The sequence below is a fragment of the Pagrus pagrus genome (genome assembly GCF_965226575.1).
Source record: "Pagrus pagrus genome assembly, chromosome: 13".
NCBI classification, from domain to species: Eukaryota; Metazoa; Chordata; class Actinopteri; order Spariformes; family Sparidae; genus Pagrus; species Pagrus pagrus.
In genome coordinates this window covers 15,600,066-15,618,335 of record NC_140197.1, presented here as the reverse complement: position 1 = coordinate 15,618,335, position 18,270 = coordinate 15,600,066, and the positions used below count along the sequence as shown (strand labels likewise).

The 18,270-nt window shown below is 38.0% G+C and overlaps 1 long non-coding RNA gene and 1 gene segment (V, D, J or C); one reads left to right on the top strand and one right to left on the bottom strand.

Annotated features, from left to right (window-relative positions):
• Positions 1–6,952: 6,952 nt before the first annotated feature.
• Positions 6,953–7,214, top strand: LOC311268053. Its single transcript, XR_014623911.1, has 2 exons — positions 6,953–7,009; positions 7,094–7,214. It is a non-coding gene; the product is annotated as an uncharacterized lncRNA (long non-coding RNA).
• Positions 7,215–14,810: 7,596 nt separating this feature from the next.
• On the bottom strand, positions 14,811–16,054 carry LOC311268482 (immunoglobulin heavy variable 3-48-like). The segment is given in 2 exons: positions 15,692–16,054; positions 14,811–14,843 (listed from the first exon to the last, which is right to left on the bottom strand).
• Positions 16,055–18,270: the final 2,216 nt, after the last annotated feature.

Below are 18,270 nucleotides of genomic sequence, written 5' to 3'. Positions count from 1 at the left end.
TTTAAACTATCACTATATTTGTGTCTATCAGGTTAGTCAAGTAATGACATATTTTGATTAGAGCTGTAAAAGGGGGTAGAAAAGTTTTGGGAGATTTTGGACGGCCAAACAAAATTTATTTTTGACTTTTTGTGTGACAAATTTGCAATTTAACATTTCAATTAAAAAATAAAATGATACTGAGACAACTGAATGTTTCCAGTGGTGGTAAATAGAGGAAGTAGTTTTTGTATGACTCTCCTGTTATTGTCTCTCACTGTGTCTCTCTGGCACAGTAATACACAGCAGTGTCTTCAGGCTGCACATTCTGTCCATTTAGAGTCACTGTTTTACTGGAAGAGTCTAAGTCGATACTGAACTTGTTCTTTAGTGAATCTTTGTAGTGAGAGCCTCCAGTATATCTCATCCCAATCCACTCCAGTCCTTTCCCTGCAGGCTGTCTGATCCAAGCTGTCCAGTAGCCAAGAGAATAAGAGACCTGACAGGTGATGGTCAGACGTTGACCTGGCTGCACAGTCACAGAGGTTGGCTGTGTCAACTGTTCACACTTCACACCTGTTAAAAAAAGAAAATGTTTTGTAACAAATGATCAAGTTAAACTGCAAAAGAAGAACTGTTGACGTCGACAAATCCAGAGAGACTCACATCCAGCTGCCAACAGCAGCAGCAGAGCTACAGAAAACATGGTTGATGTTGAAACTGACGTGCTGTGAACTCCACTGACAGCCTGATGTCAAGTTTTTATAGCTGAGTAACAAGGAAGCTGACTGAGTTTGCATAGAATCAAACATATGAAGCATCAATGTTGGTCTGACTGGAGCCAATAGAAGAGTCTGTTGACTGTTATTATATCTGCAGAGTGAAAACATGCCTGGAAATCACCTCTGCTTTACATATGATATTTTCATTTCATTAAAACCCAACTTACAGAAATGAAACACCTGTAAATGATTATCACAACTATTCTTACTGTGAATATTACATGAATCATAGATAATGGAAAACATATTCTTTAAAATCAGCATCACAATATTAATGATGATGTGTCATGGAAACAAAAGGAGAAACCACCAAGAATATTACTTTCTATAAGTCATGTTTACAGTGTGTTCAGCATGTTTTCAAACCATTAAAACACTTGAAATATGATGCGAGTTGTTTTCTTGAGATCATTTATTTACTGTCAGCACCTCCTACATCACATTTAAGATAAACTTCAAATGTAAGAACAGCTTGTTGTAGTTGCAGCATTTGATCACTTAGTCTACTTCCTGTATTTGCAGCAAAGTGACAACAGACAGCATCGTGTAAACAGTATGGAAACTTCTGTCTGATGCTGCTGGTTGGCATGAAAGATTTTTTATAATTTCAGTGTCAGCAGATGTTTGAAGACATACAGAGAAACTTGGAGCCTCGAGAGGAAAACAGCTGCTCAGGAACTGAAACCTGTGAGACAAAATGCAAAAACTACATCTGAGTGTTGAGAGTCAGTCAGTTAATATCAATGAGAACACAGAGTCTCCTTTAAGTAACAGAGGAGAGAGAAACTTGTCACTGACTGCCCTCTAGTGATTTTATACAAGAAACTGTGACATTATTTTTCTCCTTCATATTATGACTCATTTAGACTCCACAAAATTCAGAGACATTATTGCCTCTTAATTAGTAGAAATGTTTACATTTTTTAGTTTCAGTGACCACATTGTTGTGTTGTCTTTGGGCCTTTTATCAACACATAATCTTAATTGTGTTTTGTTTCATTTAATGTTTACTATCAATATTTCTCAGGAACAGATTTAAAAATATAAGTATGTATGATATAAAATACTTCATGCTTGGGCTCTTCCAGGCCAGTAAAGATGAGTACTGCAGGTTTTTGTACAGCTGCTCAACCAACTCCAGTCACTGTGGCTGTCGAGCACAATAATAAACAGCAGAATCTTCAGTCTTCAGACTGTTCATCTGCAGATACACCTGCTGTCTGCTGTTGTCTCTGGAGATGGTAAACCGGCCTTTGACTGACTCAGAGTAGTAGATGTAAGCACTGTCATATCTGACATAAGCGATCCACTCCAGTCCTTTTCCAGGAGCCTGTCTGACCCAGTTCATGCTGTAGCTGCTGAATGTGAATCCAGAGGCTGTACAGGTCAATCTGTGAGATTCTCCAGGCCTTTTAACCACTGGTTCAGATTCTGTCAGAGTCTGACCATCAACACCTGTTGAGACAAAATGTATGTATGTCATTGGCTTGGCAGCACAAATCAAATTTATTTAAAATTGACAGTTAAAAGCAGCAGTCCTGTCCTATAGTCCATCATGTTAAACTGTGTGTCCACTGTTCTCTGTCATCCTCTCTGCAGTCAGATAAGTAGAGGAGGAAGACATCTGAGTTTTGCATTGACTCCTCCTCACAGGGCAGAAACAGTTCCCACATGTCTATGGAGAAAAATTCAGATATACAAATGACATTTATTCAAATATGTTGAAATATAATTTGTCTCAGCATCATGGTTTCTCATTTCTCCCCACAATCATATTGGACAGATGAGGTCAATAATCTACTGTTCAGTACCTCTCAGTAATCAGAGAATATCCATGAGCATTTTTGACAATGCTTTATTGTCATCTCATCATGTTAAACCATCCACCAATGATTTGGATTAACTTTTTCAACAACAGCTTTCATTGTTTGTACTTGTACACAATGACATGCAATTTAATATTAATTAACGCTTCGCCAATTGAAGAGACTATTTTTGTGAGTGATGTAACGTCATAAAGACAATAAATATTTACTCATGAGTTCATAGTAAATAATAGAAACAATGTAGATATATTAAAGTGCTTTTGCAGGTGGTGAGAAATGGTGTGAATTAACTTTCTGATCAACAGCTTTCATTGTTTGTACTTGCCACTATGACATGTGCAGTTTAATATAAATTAATGATTTGCCAATTGGCTTGACTTTTTTTTGTGAGTGATGTAACATCATAAAGACAATAAATATTTACTCATGAGTTTATTGTCAGATAAAAGTGCTTTTGCAGGTGGTGAGAAAACCCAGATGTCATGAAGATCACATGTTTGTTGTCTGTGGAGGTTTTTGTGCAGCTGCTCCACTGTCTTCAGTCACTGTGTCTCTACGAGCACAGAAGTAAACAGCAGAATCTTCTGCTGTCAGGCTCTTGACCTCGAGGTACTGAGTGCTGCTGGACACGTCTTCAGTCATGAGGGAATTACTTTGAAATGAGCTGGCATAGATAGCAGAGTTTGAACCTGTATCCATCCTCCCAATCCACTCCAGAGCTTTCCCTGGCTTCTGTTGTATCCAGTGAATGTAAGCACTCGTCATGCTATAACCAGATATGATACATGACATCTTCACTGTGTCTCCAGGTCTTTTCACCTCAGAGGCAGACTGGTCCAGTTTGATCTCACTCCAAACTCCTGTAAGGAAAGAAAATGTAATAATTATCCAACAAACTTGTAAATCACAGGTTTGACATTTACAAAAGAAGTAAACAGAATTAATTTTCTCACCATGAATACTAACTACAAATAATAAACTCCAGATGATTGTATTTTCCATTCTGTGATAAACACTGTAGTTCAGAGCTCTCTGATCTCAGTGTTTCAAATATATCTCAAGCTGTCACAGGTTTCTGTCACAAGTTACTGATGGTGTGTTTATAAGAGAAGAGTTTGCATAGACCTCCTCTACAGGTTTAAAGAGGGAACATGTGACACACACACATTTTCATAAGCAGAGTAACAGCAGACACTGTAGAAAAAAGTCCTGGAAACTAATTTCTGGACTGATGGTGTCATGAAAAAAATAATCTTTTTTCTAAATGGCTTAAGATGTAAAAGTTTAGAGCTTTTTTCAGCTTGGCCAAATTACAACAGGGAAATGTTCATCCCATTTGTGTATTTGTGAAGAAATATAGCTACTTTTTAAGTTGTAAGTAAAGTGATAGTAAAGTTTCCATTTTTTCAAGTCATCGCAATCCATAAAAATACATTAATAAAACATGTCACATGCATCTTGTATTGAGGGAAATTTAAGTCTAAGTCTCTTCTGTATTAATGTCGACTGCAGGGGAAGTCAACTTAGATCTACCATTAAAATTCTCAACTCTTCTTCTGTCGACCAGAAACAAAAAGTACCTCTATGATTTAGTGAATTCCTTGAAGATTAATTTGCTATCAACTCATCAGACAGCACTGTCTGTATTAATGTTTGCATCTAACAACATGTGCTTGAGTCACGTGGTTTCTGGGTATTTGTGCAGGTCTGTTGGTGGTTTGTGTCACTGTGGGCCGACGTACACAGTAATAAACAGCTGTGTCCTCAGGCTGCAGATTCTGTCCTGTTAGAGTCACTGTTCTAGCAGAAGTGTCTCTGCTGTAACTGAACTTGTTCTTCAGAGCATTATTTTGATAAAAGTTACCACTACTTCCTCCCTGGTGGGAAATCCAGTCCATTGGTTTTCCTTCACACTGTCTGATCCAACCTGTTGCATAGCTGTTATCAGTCAAAGAATAACCAGAGACCTGACAGGTGATGGTCAAAGACTGTCCAGGCTGCACAACCATTGAGTCTGGCTGGATGAGATCAATACTGTTCACACCTGTGGAAACACAAATCAACATTATCTCCATCATTCATCTGACTATTCAGTGTTTCTAATGTGTTTATTAGTGTGAATCCACTGAAAGCTCCTCACAGGATCCAGCAGCCAGCAGCAGCAGCAGAGCTACAGAGAACATGGTTGGTATTGAAGGTGATCTGATGGGAGCTTCTCTTCTTCTGCTGCAGCTGACAGCATGATACCAAGTCTTTATAGCAGACTGTGAGGAAGTTCACTTTGCATAGAGAAGGACACTGACGGGATATAAAAGAAGGACACACTGCTGTCAGTCATAGCTTGAAGTTGTTATAATGTTTATTTTGACACATATCTAAGAAAATGTGTTAATAATTTCAAACATTAATTTCAATTTCTAGTTTTTATTCCACACTAAATATCTTAAACAAGTGAAACAAACACATTCACTTTTACGTTATTATAAACATGATATTGAATTTATACATGAAATAAAGTTTTTCATTTAATACGTTTTCATTTATTTAAGACGAACAATACTACTTTCACATGAAGGTCACAAGACTATTTATGCTCTCAGTCATCGTAAACTACATGTTGGAGATCAAAAAAGCTGCAATAAAACTTGTCTGACTGAAGCAGTTTTATTGAGATGATGTTTATCTGAGTGTGTCAATGTCTGTAAATGTTAAAAGCTGAAAGTAAAGTTTTGACTTGTTTTGTCAAGTGAGTTTTTGTACAGCGTTGCTGCTTCCTGTGTCACTGTGGCTCTCGAGCACAATAATAAACAGCAGAATCTAAAGTCTTCAGACTGTTCATCTGCAGATACAGCTGCTGTCTGCTGTTGTCTCTGGAGATGGTAACCCGGCCTTTGACTGACTCAGGGTAGTATTTTGTGCTACCACCAGTATCAGTGGCAACCCACTCCAGTCCTTTTCCAGGAGCCTGTCTGACCCAGCTCATATAGTAGCTGCTGAATGTGAATCCAGAGGCTGTACAGGTCAATCTGTGAGATTCTCCAGGCCTTTTAACCACTGGTTCAGATTCTGTCAGAGTCTGACCATCAACACCTGTTGAGACACAAGTAAAATCTACATTAATTACTGTATTTTTGTAACTCAACTTAACATCAAGAGATTTAATAAAATGTTCACCTGTCCAGCAGACAGTTAAAAGCAGCAGTCCTGTCCTATAGTCCATCATGTTAAACTGTGTGTCCACTGTTCTCTGTCATCCTCTCTGCAGTCAGATAAGTAGAGGAGGAAGACATCTGAGTTTTGCATTGACTCCTCCTGTGGCAGTGTGTGTGTGTGTGTGTGTGTGTGTGTGTGTGTGTGTGTGTGTGTGTGTGTGTGTGTGTGTGTGTGCGTGCGTGTGTTTGTGTGTGTGTGTGTGTGTGTGTGTGTGTGTGTGTGTGTTTGTGTTTACTTTGTTGTTTTTCATCCCAGTTGACCATATTTAACATATTCATCAGTTTGTTTAAAATGTATTCAGAATGATCTGGCAAGACCATGACTCAGCCAACATGAAACAGGCTACTGGACAATGATTCACAGTGTTTCCCTTCTTTATATTACTAAATATAAAATGTACAAACTGTTACTCTGCTTAGGGGGATTTAGTCCCCACTGCTATTTATTTTTGACTTTCTCCTTGTAAAATAATGTTTTGTTCTCTTTGTCTGATGATTGCCAGATGGACACAGTTCATTCTCAATAAACTAAACTAAAGAACCAATTTTCTTATATAAATGCTTGAAATCTTGATCTGGACTGAAGTTTGCTGATTATCTGACGGGAATCTGTCCAGTGTTTAATGCAGAATCTGCTTAACTGTGTTTTGTTGTTTCAATAAAACAATGTCCCAAAAACAAACAAAAAGGTAAATGTTGTTCATGTTTATGAATGAATGTGTCATAATATGGTGTTTTGAACCAGCCCTAATGTGTTTTCTTCTAAGAGGTGGATGTCCTACAGTGTCAGTGCACCTGAATGCACCATGAGGAGCATGAGGTGACAGCTGAATTCAATGAACTAATCAGTGTGGAGTAGTATGAAGTGTTTTTCAGACATTGTGTAAAGAGACTGGCTGTGAAGAGGAGGCTGCTATGCTGTGCTGTGCTGTGCTGCGCTGCTTTGGACAAAGGAGGACTCCCCACTTATCTGGGCCCCCCCCCCCCTCGGAGGATTGCTGGCACCCAAGAGAAGAGGAAAGTTGGATAATTTTCCCTGTTCATCTCTCTCTGCCTCTATCTCTTTCCCAGAGATCAGCAGGTTGTAGGAGACCGAGCTTAATAAAAGCTGAGGCATCAGACTGTGTGGGACTTTGGAAAAGCGGGCCCACCTCCCCCCTTGGAGCACCACTAAGGCCTCATAAATGGAAGAGTCTAGCGAGGAGTTGAGGTAACAGGACCTCTGTCAATCTATTTTTGTTTTATTATGAACCATCGACCTGGACTTGTTTTAATCTGTGCTGTGTCTTCTCAGGAATATATTGCCCCACTTTCCCCCCCTGATTGAAGGCTGCGCTGCAACCATCTGAAACCCAGTCCATCAGAAATGCACACTTTAGTATAAATAAATGGTGTTCTCCTGCTTTTAACTTCGATCCTGTGTCTTGTTATTTTAACTCAACGTGGTTCCTAACCAGTCCAAGTTCCAGAACCTTTTAACTTTTAACTTTTATTTGTAATTGTGTGGTGTGACAAATGGACAAACGGAAATGACAGAAATGGGTGATACTGTAAAACCTGATATAAAACAATACAACTGAGGACATAACACTCAGTTCAGTAAAAGATACTGCTGCATTTACTCTTTTTTTCAGCATAAACTTAGTTTTTCTTATATGCATTAATGACTTATAAGCACATGCAATTTGTTTTCTTAAAGTATCACTATATTTGCATCTAACAGGTTTGACAAGTAATGAGATATTCTAATAAGAGCTGTAAAATGGGGCAGAAAGTTTTAATAAAAATAATGAAAAAAAAAAAATAAAGCTCCTTGAACAGGACTTTTACTCTTCTAACATGCAGTATATATTTTGAAAGCTGTAAAATGTTTTAATTTCAGAAGTTTTCTGGGAGATCTTTGGCCGACAAAAGACTCTTTTCATGACTTTTTGTGTGACAAATTTGTAATTGGATTTAAAATGTAGCATTTCAGTTCAGATAAAATAAGAGTTCAATACTGAGTCACAACTCTGAACTTTCATGACTGACAGTTACTCACAAAAATGTGATACTGAGACAAGTGAATGTTTCCAGTGGTGGTAAATAGAGGAAGTAGTTTTTGTATGACTCTCCTGTTATCGTCTCTCACTGTGGGTCTTCTGGCACAGTAATACACAGCAGTGTCTTCAGGCTGCACATTCTGTCCATTTAGAGTCACTGTGTCGCTGGAAGAGTCTAAATCGACACTGAACTTGTTCTTTAGTGAATCCTTGACGTCTGTGTCATCACTGATCCACTCCAGTCCTTTCCCTGCAGGCTGTCTGATCCAAGCTGTCCAGTAGTCACTAACAGAATAAGAGACCTGACAGGTGATGGTCAGACGTTGACCTGGCTGCACAGTCACAGAGGCTGGCTGTGTCAACTGTTCACACTTCACACCTGTTAAAAAAAGAAAATGTTTTGTAACAAATGATCAAGTTAAACTCCAAAAGAAGAACTGTTGACTTTGACAAATCCAGAGAGACTCACATCCAGCTGCCAACAGCAGCAGCAGAGCTACAGAAAACATGGTTGATGTTGAAACTGACGTGCTGTGAACTCCACTGACAGCCTGATGTCAAGTTTTTATATCTGAGTAACAAGGAAGCTCACTGAGTTTGCATAGAATCAAACACATGAAACATCAATGTTGGTCTGACTGGAGCCAATAGAAGAGTCTGTTGACTGTTATTATATCTGCAGAGTGAAAACATGCCTGGAAATCACCTCTGCTTTACATATGATATTTTCATTTCATTACACACTCAACTTACAGAAATGAAACAGCTGTAAATGATTATCACAACTATTCTTACTGTGAATATTACATGAACCATAGATAATGGAAAACATATTCTTGAAAATCAGCATTACAATATTAATGATGATGTGTCATGGAAACAAAAGGAGAAACCACCAAGAATGTTGCTTTCTATAAGACATGTTTACAGTGTGTTCAGCATGTTTTCAAATCATTAAAACATTTTGAATATGATGTGAGCTGTTTTCCTGAGATGATTTATTTACTGTCAGCACCTCCTACATCACATTTAAGATTAACTTCAAATGTAAGAACAGCTTGTTGTAGTTGCAGCATTTGATCACTTAGTGTACTTCCTGTATTTGCAGCAAAGTGACAACAGACAGCATTATGTAAACAGTATGGAAACTTCTGTCTGATGCTGCTGGTTGGCATGAAAGACTTTTAAAATTTTCTGAATTAACTGAAACCTGTGAGACAAAATGCAAAAACTACATCTGAGTGTTGAGAATCAGTCAGTTAATATCAATGAGAACACAGAGTCTCCTTTAAGTAACAGGGGAGAGAGAAACTTGTCACTGACTGCCCTCTAGTGATTTTATACAACAAACTGTACAATTATGTTTTCCATTCATATTATGACTTATTTAGATTTCACAAAATTTAGAGACATTATTGCTTCTTAATTTGCAGAAATGTTTATTTTGTATTAGTTTTATTCCAGTGACCACATTGTTGTGTTGTCTTTGGGCCTTTTATCAACAAGTGACCTTTATTGTGTTTTGTTTCATTTAATGTTTACCATCAATATTTCTCAGGAACAGATTTAGAAATATATTATACAGTAATTGTGTATGATATAAAATATTTCATGCTTGGGCTCTTCCAGGTCAGTAAAGATGAGTACTGTAGGTTTTTGTACAGCTGCTTAACCAACTCCAGTCACTGTGGCTCTCGAGCACAATAATAAACAGCAGAATCTTCAGTCTTCAGACTGTTCATCTGCAGATACAGCTGCTGTCTGCTGTTGTCTCTGGAGATGGTAAACCGGCCTTTGACTGACTCAGAGTAGTAGATGTAGCTAGTGCCATCACTGCTGATATAGACATAAGCATTCCACTCCAGTCCTTTTCCAGGAGCCTGTCTGATCCAGTGCATCCAGTAGTCACTGAATGTGAATCCAGAGGCTGTACAGGTCAATCTGTGAGATTCTCCAGGCCTTTTAACCACTGGTTCAGATTCTGTCAGAGTCTGACCATCAACACCTGTTGAGACAAAATTTACGTGTGTCATTGCCTTGGCAGCACAAATAAAAGTTATCTAAAATTAAGATCAGTGTAAATCTTCACCTGCCCAGCAGACAGTTAAAAGCAGCAGTCCTGTCCTATAGTCCATCATGTTAAACTGTGTGTCCACTGTTCTCTGTCATCCTCTCTGCAGTCAGATAAGTAGAGGAGGAAGACATCTGAGTTTTGCATTGACTCCTCCTCACAGGGAGAAAACAGTTCCCACATTTCTATGAAGTAAAATTTACATTTACAAATGACATTTATTCAAATAAGCTCAAGTGTAATTTGTCTCAGCATCATGGTTTCTCATTACTCCCCACAATCATATTTTGACAGATGAGGTCAGTAATCTACTGTTCAGTACCTCTCAGGAATCAGAGAATATCCATGAGCATTTTTGACAATGCTTTATTGTCATCTCATCACGTTAAACCATCCACCAATGATGTGAATTAACTTTCTGATCAACAGCTTTCATTGTTTGTACTTGCCACTATGACATGTGCAGTTTAATATTAATTAATGCTTTGCCAATTGGCTTGATTTTTTTTTGTGAGTGATGTAACGTCATAAAGACAATAAATATTTACTCATGAGTTTATTGTCAGATACAAGTGCTTTTGCAGGTGGTGAGAAAACCCAGATGTCATGAAGATCACATGTTTGTTGTCTGTGGAGGTTTTTGTGCAGCTGCTCCACTGTCTTCAGTCACTGTGTCTCTACGAGCACAGAAGTAAACAGCAGAATCTTCTGCTGTCAGGCTCTTGACCTCAAGGTACTGAGTGCTGCTGGACACGTCTTCAGTCATGAGGGAACGACTTTGAAAGGAGCTGGCATAGATAGCAGAGTTTTTCCCAGCATCCATCCTCCCAATCCACTCCAGAGCTTTCCCTGGCTTCTGTCGTATCCAGTGAATATAGTAGCTCGTCATGTCAAACCTGTCATGATACATGACATCTTCACTGTGTCTCCAGGTCTTTTCACCTCAGAGGCAGACTGGTCCAGTTTGATCTCACTCCAAACTCCTGTAAGCAAAGAAAATGTAATAATTATCCAACAAACTTGTAAATCACAGGTTTGACATTTACAAAAGAAGTAAAGCAGAATGAATTTTCTCACCATGAATACTAACTACAAATAATAAACTCCAGATGATTGTATTTCCCATTCTGTGATAAACACTGTAGTTCAGAGCTCTCTGATCTCAGTGTTTCAAATATATCTCAAGCTGTCACAGGTTTCTGTCACAAGTTACTGATGGTGTGTTTATAAGAGGAGAGTTTGCATAGACCTCCTCTACAGGTTTAAAGAGGGAACATGTGACACACACACATTTTCATAAGTAGAGTAACAACAGACACTGTAGAAATAAGTCCTGGCAACTAATTTCTGGACTGATGGTGTCATGAAAAAAAACAACTTTTTTTTTTCTTAATGACAATCTTTAACTCAAGATGTGAAAGTTTAGAGCTTTTTTCAGCTTGGCCAAATTACAACAGGGAAATTTGCATCCTATTTGTGATGAAGTACAGCTACTGTTCAAGTTGTAGTTAAGTTACAAAATGTTTTCCCATGTTTTCAAGGCATTGCAATACATAAATATAAATTAATAAAACATGTCACATGCATCTTGTATTGAGAGAAATTTAAGTTTCTCTCAGTCTCTTCTGTATCGATGTCGACTGCAGGAGGAGTCAGCTTAGATCTACTCTTCTTCTGTCGACCAGAAACAAAACATCACCTTAATGATTCAGTGAATTACATAAAGATTCATTATATACCGTTACATATACTCTTCAGACAGCACTGTCTATATTAATGTTTGAATTTACAACATGTGTGCTTGAGCCACATGGTTTCTGGGTATTTGTGCAGGTCTGTTGGTGGTTTGTATCACTGCGGGCTGACGTACACAGTAATAAACAGCTGTGTCCTCAGGCTGCAGACTCTGTCCTGTTAATGTCACCGAGTTGGTAGAAGTGTGTGTGTGGTAAAGGAACTTGTTCTTCAGAGCATTATTTTGGTAAAAGGCACCTCTACCCCACCGACTCAATATCCAGTCCATTGGTTTTCCTTCACTGTCTGATCCAACCTGTTGCATAGCTGTTATCAGTCAAAGAATAACCAGAGACCTGACAGGTGATGGTCAAAGACTGTCCAGGCTGCACAACCATTGAGTCTGGCTGGATGAGATCAATACTGTTCACACCTGTGGAAACACAAATCAACATTATCTCCATCATCCATCTGACTATTCAGTGTTTCTAATGTGTTTATTAGTGTGAATCCACTGAAAGCTCCTCACAGGATCCAGCAGCCAGCAGCAGCAGCAGAGCTACAGAGAACATGGTTGGTGTTGAAGCTGATCTGATGTGAGCTCTTCTGTCCTCCACTGACACAAACTTCACTTCCTTATGAGCCAACACACAAGGAGGCTAATTTACATACTGATGACAGTAAATCACTGACTACGATATCTTTAAATCAATCAAAGTGAAGGAACTTAAATCACTGACACATACACTTTGGATCTGTATAACTTTCAGTGTCTTCAAGATGTGAACTAAATTTACTTCATCACTTACATTTTTTTTACGTTTAATAATGTATAAGAGTGTTATTTGTTTTTCACTGTAAACATACAATATCACATATCATAACATCCAAGTATTTAACCTGTTGTTGTCAAATTGAATTAAGATCCTTCTTCTAAAATCTACAGACTGTTTCTCTCTTCATCATGAACTGGTGTTGAAATCATTAGTGGTCTGAGGGCTCCTCCTCTGGTGGCTTCACGTAACAAGTGTTCAGGCACTGAGGGGTTTTTGTCCAGGTTTTTTGTGTTTTTGTGTTACTGAAAGAGTCTAAGTCGAAACTAAACTTTTGGGAATCTTCGATGAACATGTCCGTTCCAACATGTGCACTTCCAATCAAGTCTTTATAGCAGAATGTGAGGAAGTTCACTTTGCATAGAGAAGGACACTGACAGGATATAACAGAAGGATCAACTGTCCTGTGACGAGCAGTTGGAGCTCGGGGTTGTGTTGTGAACATTTATTTATTTATTTAAAAAGCATGAAATAAAATGTGTTTATTATCTGAAGCATAGTTTAATGTTAAAGTATGTTTTTTTCACTAATCTTCTGACACAAGAGGAGTCAAACATTCACATTTATGCTCACCTCAACAAAATATTTACTGATCCCACTCTGAACTTCATGTGTACAAAGAAACAACAACTTAAAACCGATTTAATTTTTATTTTTTTACATTTTCAATCTGTGAATGTGAAATGCAGAGTTTTGACTTGTGTGTGTTTCTTTGATCAGACCCAAAAAATGATTTCAGCAGCCAGACTGTTGTGCTGTTCTTGGCTGTTTTTGAGGGGGTGACTGTTACTGTTAAACATTTGTTTTCTTGTGTTTTTAATGGTTATTGTAGCTGGTAAATAATCATTCTCCTTAATTTTTCACTTTGTTGATAAAAAATAACCACAAAAGAGAAAAGGAAAGAAAACGCAACACTGTCTCATCCCAGTGGAGCAAAGATGAGTACTGTAGGTTTTTGTACAGCTGCTCAACCAACTCCAGTCACTGTGGCTGTCGAGCACAATAATAAACAGCAGAGTCTTCAGCCGTCAGACTGTTCATCTGCAGATACACCTGCTGTCTGCTGTTGTCTCTGGAGATGGTGAAGCGATTCTGGACCGATGTGGAATAACGTTTAGTGCTTCCACTCGGAGCAGAAATGTAGGAAACCCACTCCAGTCCTTTTCCTTCAGCTTGTCTGATCCAGCTGATATCAGCATCACCATCTGATATTCCTGCATATGTACAGGTCAGTCTGTGGGATTCTCCATGCCGCTTCACCACTGGTTCAGACTCGGTCAGAGTCTGAGTGCAAACACCTGGAGAGAAAAGCAGTTTGATCAGAATGGAGCCAAACAGAAACCTTGACATAGAAAGTAAAGAGTTCAGAAGCTTGTATTCACCAGAAGCCAGTGATAGTATCAGAAATGTAGTTAGAGACATAGTGAAAACACGTTGCATGTCTAGCTGGTGGTTTGGTTTGTCTTCAGTTTGCAGCCAGATAAATAAAGATGGAAGAGTTCAAGATTTGCATTGACTCCTCCTAACAATGCTGAAAAACACTGATGTTGGGAGTCATCTTATTCAGAGAATATTGTTGTTGACTTATTTAAGATATTAATTACATTAGTGTTTTGCCTTATTTTTGCTTATTATATGTGTTTTAATTAAAGTTTCAGCACTGATTGGACAAGACACGTAATAAATGGAACAGAGGGATATAACATTTGGTGCCTGAATCCGAGCACACAGCTGCTGATACAGATTTAGTCATTTACTCATCACAAGTGAGGAACAAGTTTGATAATGGAGTCGTATCAGGATTCTATTCATTTTCCTGCTTGTCTTATTTTATGTTCACAGCAACAAGACAGGTTGAAATACATCTGTACAGACAAACACTCACACGTATGAGCACTTGAAAGTTTGAATAGCAATTTAAGCTAAATTACTTATGTCGACAGGGTGAGGAAACCATCACAGAGACTCACAGAATGATGAAATCATTAATTGTAATTGTGTTGATGGTTTACTTCCTGCCATGTGTTCCATGTAAGGCCAAGTGAGCAGCATTAAAAACACAGTCAGTCCTTGTCTGCCCTCTAGCGTTACAAAGGGGGGACTGTAACTATTTTCAAACCACTTTTCTTAAATAAATGATGAAAATCTTAATCCTGCTACCAGAACTATCAAATAATAATAATAGTCAAAGCTATGAGAGTACAGATTTAATTTAATTTGACAGCTTTCAGAGTTTTACTACCCCTTGTGAGCCGCAGTAGATGAGATCACATGATCATATGCACCAGGCACCAAATCGATTATTTAATATCCCTCCTTTCTGATGTAAGTTCAAAGCTCAAACGTCAGAGACACACCTGAATCCTGTGGAGGAAACATTATGTGTTACTTTTCTTTGAGATAAGCATGAGGGTCTTTTTTAATGCAAGAGTACTTTTACTCAGTTTTCATGTTAAAACGTGTTAAATACTTTTTCTCAAGTAAAATTCTGGATGCATGGTTTTTACTTTTAACACAGTATCTCCACATCTGTGCTGGTCTGTCAGCTCTATATTGGAACTTGGAGTCAACAGTAAAATTGGTACTTATTTCTTTTAGCTTTTTAGTTTTTTGTAGAAAACTGTCTTGCTTGTGAGTCTTAGAACTGTTGGGCTCCAACATAAAGGCCATTTTGTACTTACAAATCAGAAATGAGGTATAAAAGTCAACATGAAACAGATGCAATAATGGCACTTATTAAAATTGATTGAACATCTGTACTCCAAACACAGATATGTCAACAGATCAGCTTTATACAGTATGCCATACACCAGAAAAAATGTCATCTGACAGGAGGGCACCACAAAATGTCGTCTCTTAACTCATTATTATTATCAAGAGAGTCTAGATTCTCCAAGGCTCATTCTCCAAGGTGTCTGTACCTCAGGCACCCAGGGTCTGCTTATACTGTATAAGTATACCAAGTGTAAGTGACAGTAAGTTACAATGTCATTGCACAAATTAAACAGGAGATACAAAACCAAAAAACATTCTTTCATGATCAGAAGTTTCTCCCATGGACTTTTTTACATCAAACTTCCAAGGAAAAACAGGCAACACAGACTTTTTGTTATTTAAAAAGTCTCTACTCTGATTCTTTGTGACTTTTTGCAGCACAACTCAATTAGAAGAGGAAGTAGTTTTTGTTTGACTCTCCAGTTATTGTCTCTCACTGTGTCTCTTCTGGCACAGTAATACACTGCTGTGTCCTCGGTCTTCAGACTGTTCATCTGTAGATAGACTTTACTGCTGGAGTCATCTCTGGAGATGGTAAATCTACCCTTGACTGACTGGGAGTAAAAGATAGGAGTACTAGCTGTGTCTATATAAGCGACCCACTCTAGTCCTTTTCCAGGAGCCTGTCTGATCCAGTTCCAGACTGAGCCTCCAAAGTCAAATCCAGATGTTGTGCAGGTGAGTCTGTGAGACTCTCCGGGTCCTTTAACTGCTGGTTCAGACTCTGTTATGGTCCGACCTTCAGCACCAGTCGAAACAAACAGAGCAACAGCCAGGAGTGTCAGCTCTCTGTAAGCCATGTTCAAAGTGAGCTTCTGTTTTCAAATCCATGAGTCCTCTTTAAATATGATGTAAACTGGATCACTGTGAGAGTTTGTTTACATGAAGCTCCTCCCACATCACATTCTGCTTTTAAAGTCAAATTAGAAAATTTGATTTTTCTATTTCATTATATTTTTGTCAAAGCATCCATTGGTTGTTATAAACTTGAGTCAAATAAGTTACATAATGACATCAATTCTTTGATTAATATTATAATGTAAAATTCTAAACAGTTTAATCTGGAATTTTAGGATCATGAAAAACATGTTATTATAATTGTAAGATTTATAATGTATTAATTCATATATTTCCTTTTGTTTTTATATTTTAATTGCAAACAAAGGTGACGTAAGCAAGATCATATAATTGAATACTTCAGTCTGCTGCAGCTGGTTTAAGGCCTGAATTTTCAAAGGTTCAGTTTTCATATTGTGGATGTTTGAAGCCACAGACAACCAGAAAAACTCGGATACTAAAAACTGATTGCTGTAGTGCACGTGTAAATCTCTGCTGAAAACTTGCAATTACTACACAAATGCTGTTTTTTGTCAGCTACTGTTTTCTTTAAGGTGGGTTTGAGGTGTGGATTCCAAGAAATTCAACTATGGAGTGAATAAGATGTCCTTTTTTAGTAATATTTGAGTTTGTAATTAAACATCATAGGTTTCTCAAAAAGATTTCAATTTAGCTGCATATTATGGACTTGTATTATATATAATTTTCTTTGACTGATTGAAGTGAGGACAGTTATGATGTAAGATGATTGTGATGTTTACAGTTAGACTTTTTAAATTATTTATGTATTAAATAGTTTTTGTTGTTGGTTAATGGTGATCTTCATCAGGCCAGTTTAGATGATTCTCTTAAAAATTTAAAAGATGTAAATACAAATGTTATTCTTATGGGTCTATCAGTCCAGTAAAGATGAGTACTGTAGGATTTTGTACAGCTGCTGCACCAACTCCAGTCACTGTGGCTGTCGAGCACAATAATAAACAGCAGAATCTTCAGTCTTCAGACTGTTCATCTGCAGATACAGCTGCTGTCTGCTGTTGTCTCTGGAGATGGTAAACCGGCCTTTGACTGACTCAGAGTAGTAAGTGCTGCCACCACCATTACTGATAGTTGAAACCCACTCCAGTCCTTTTCCAGGAGCCTGTCTGACCCAGGCCATATAGTTGCTGCTAAATGTGAATCCAGAGGCTGTACAGGTCAATCTGTGAGATTCTCCAGGACTTTTAATCACTGGTCCAGATTCTGTCAGAGTCTGACCATCAACACCTGTCAGGAGAATAAAAGAAAACATCAAGTGAAACAAGCTGATGACACAGTTATAAGCTCTGTTAGATCAAGATCAGTGTAGATGTTCACCTGCCCAGCAGACAGTTAAAAGCAGCAGTCCTGTCCTATAGTCCATCATGTTAAACTGTGTGTCCACTGTTCTCTGTCATCCTCTCTGCAGTCAGATAAGTAGAGGAGGAAGACATCTGAGTTTTGCATTGACTCCTCCTCACAGGGTGGAACTGGATTGGACTTGGATCTCAGTTACTGTTTGGTGAAACTTGAGAATGAATATTTACTGTACATGATTCATTCCTTCAAGAGAAACTCTTGCATGTTTAGTAGTATTTGTGCAACTATTTGACAAACTCATAATTTAAGTAGGTTTCCCCTCATTATAAAGCACTGTGCATCAAGTCAAGAATTTGACAATAGATGATCAATTTTACAATACCACTTAATTGAATATATTTGATTATATTTTATCGGGAACAACAAGAAATGACAACAAATTTTGTTTCTTGTGTTGTAATGTTGAAGTTTTTATGAGGCAATCATTATTTATGTTTATTTTTTTGTTTAAAGAGCTTTTTAAAATGCAGTTATGAAATAATAGTTTTATTATTTCACTCACATATTGTGAGTCAGACAGAAAGTGTCTCTATTCTATATTAATATTGTATAATATTTTCATAAACCAGTTCATGTTTTTTTTACTTCTTCATTGCTAAATGTGTGTTACATGCTCCCTCTCTGCTGGCCTGGATGTGTCACTGTGGCTGGTGATTGGCCTCTTGCCTTGCCAGGTGATAGCAGTCTGGCTGATTGGGAAAATCCAATAGGAGGGGGTCGGGCACTAGGCTCTGCTCTCTTGCTCTTACTTCATTCCACCTGACGCTGACCAGGGATGCAG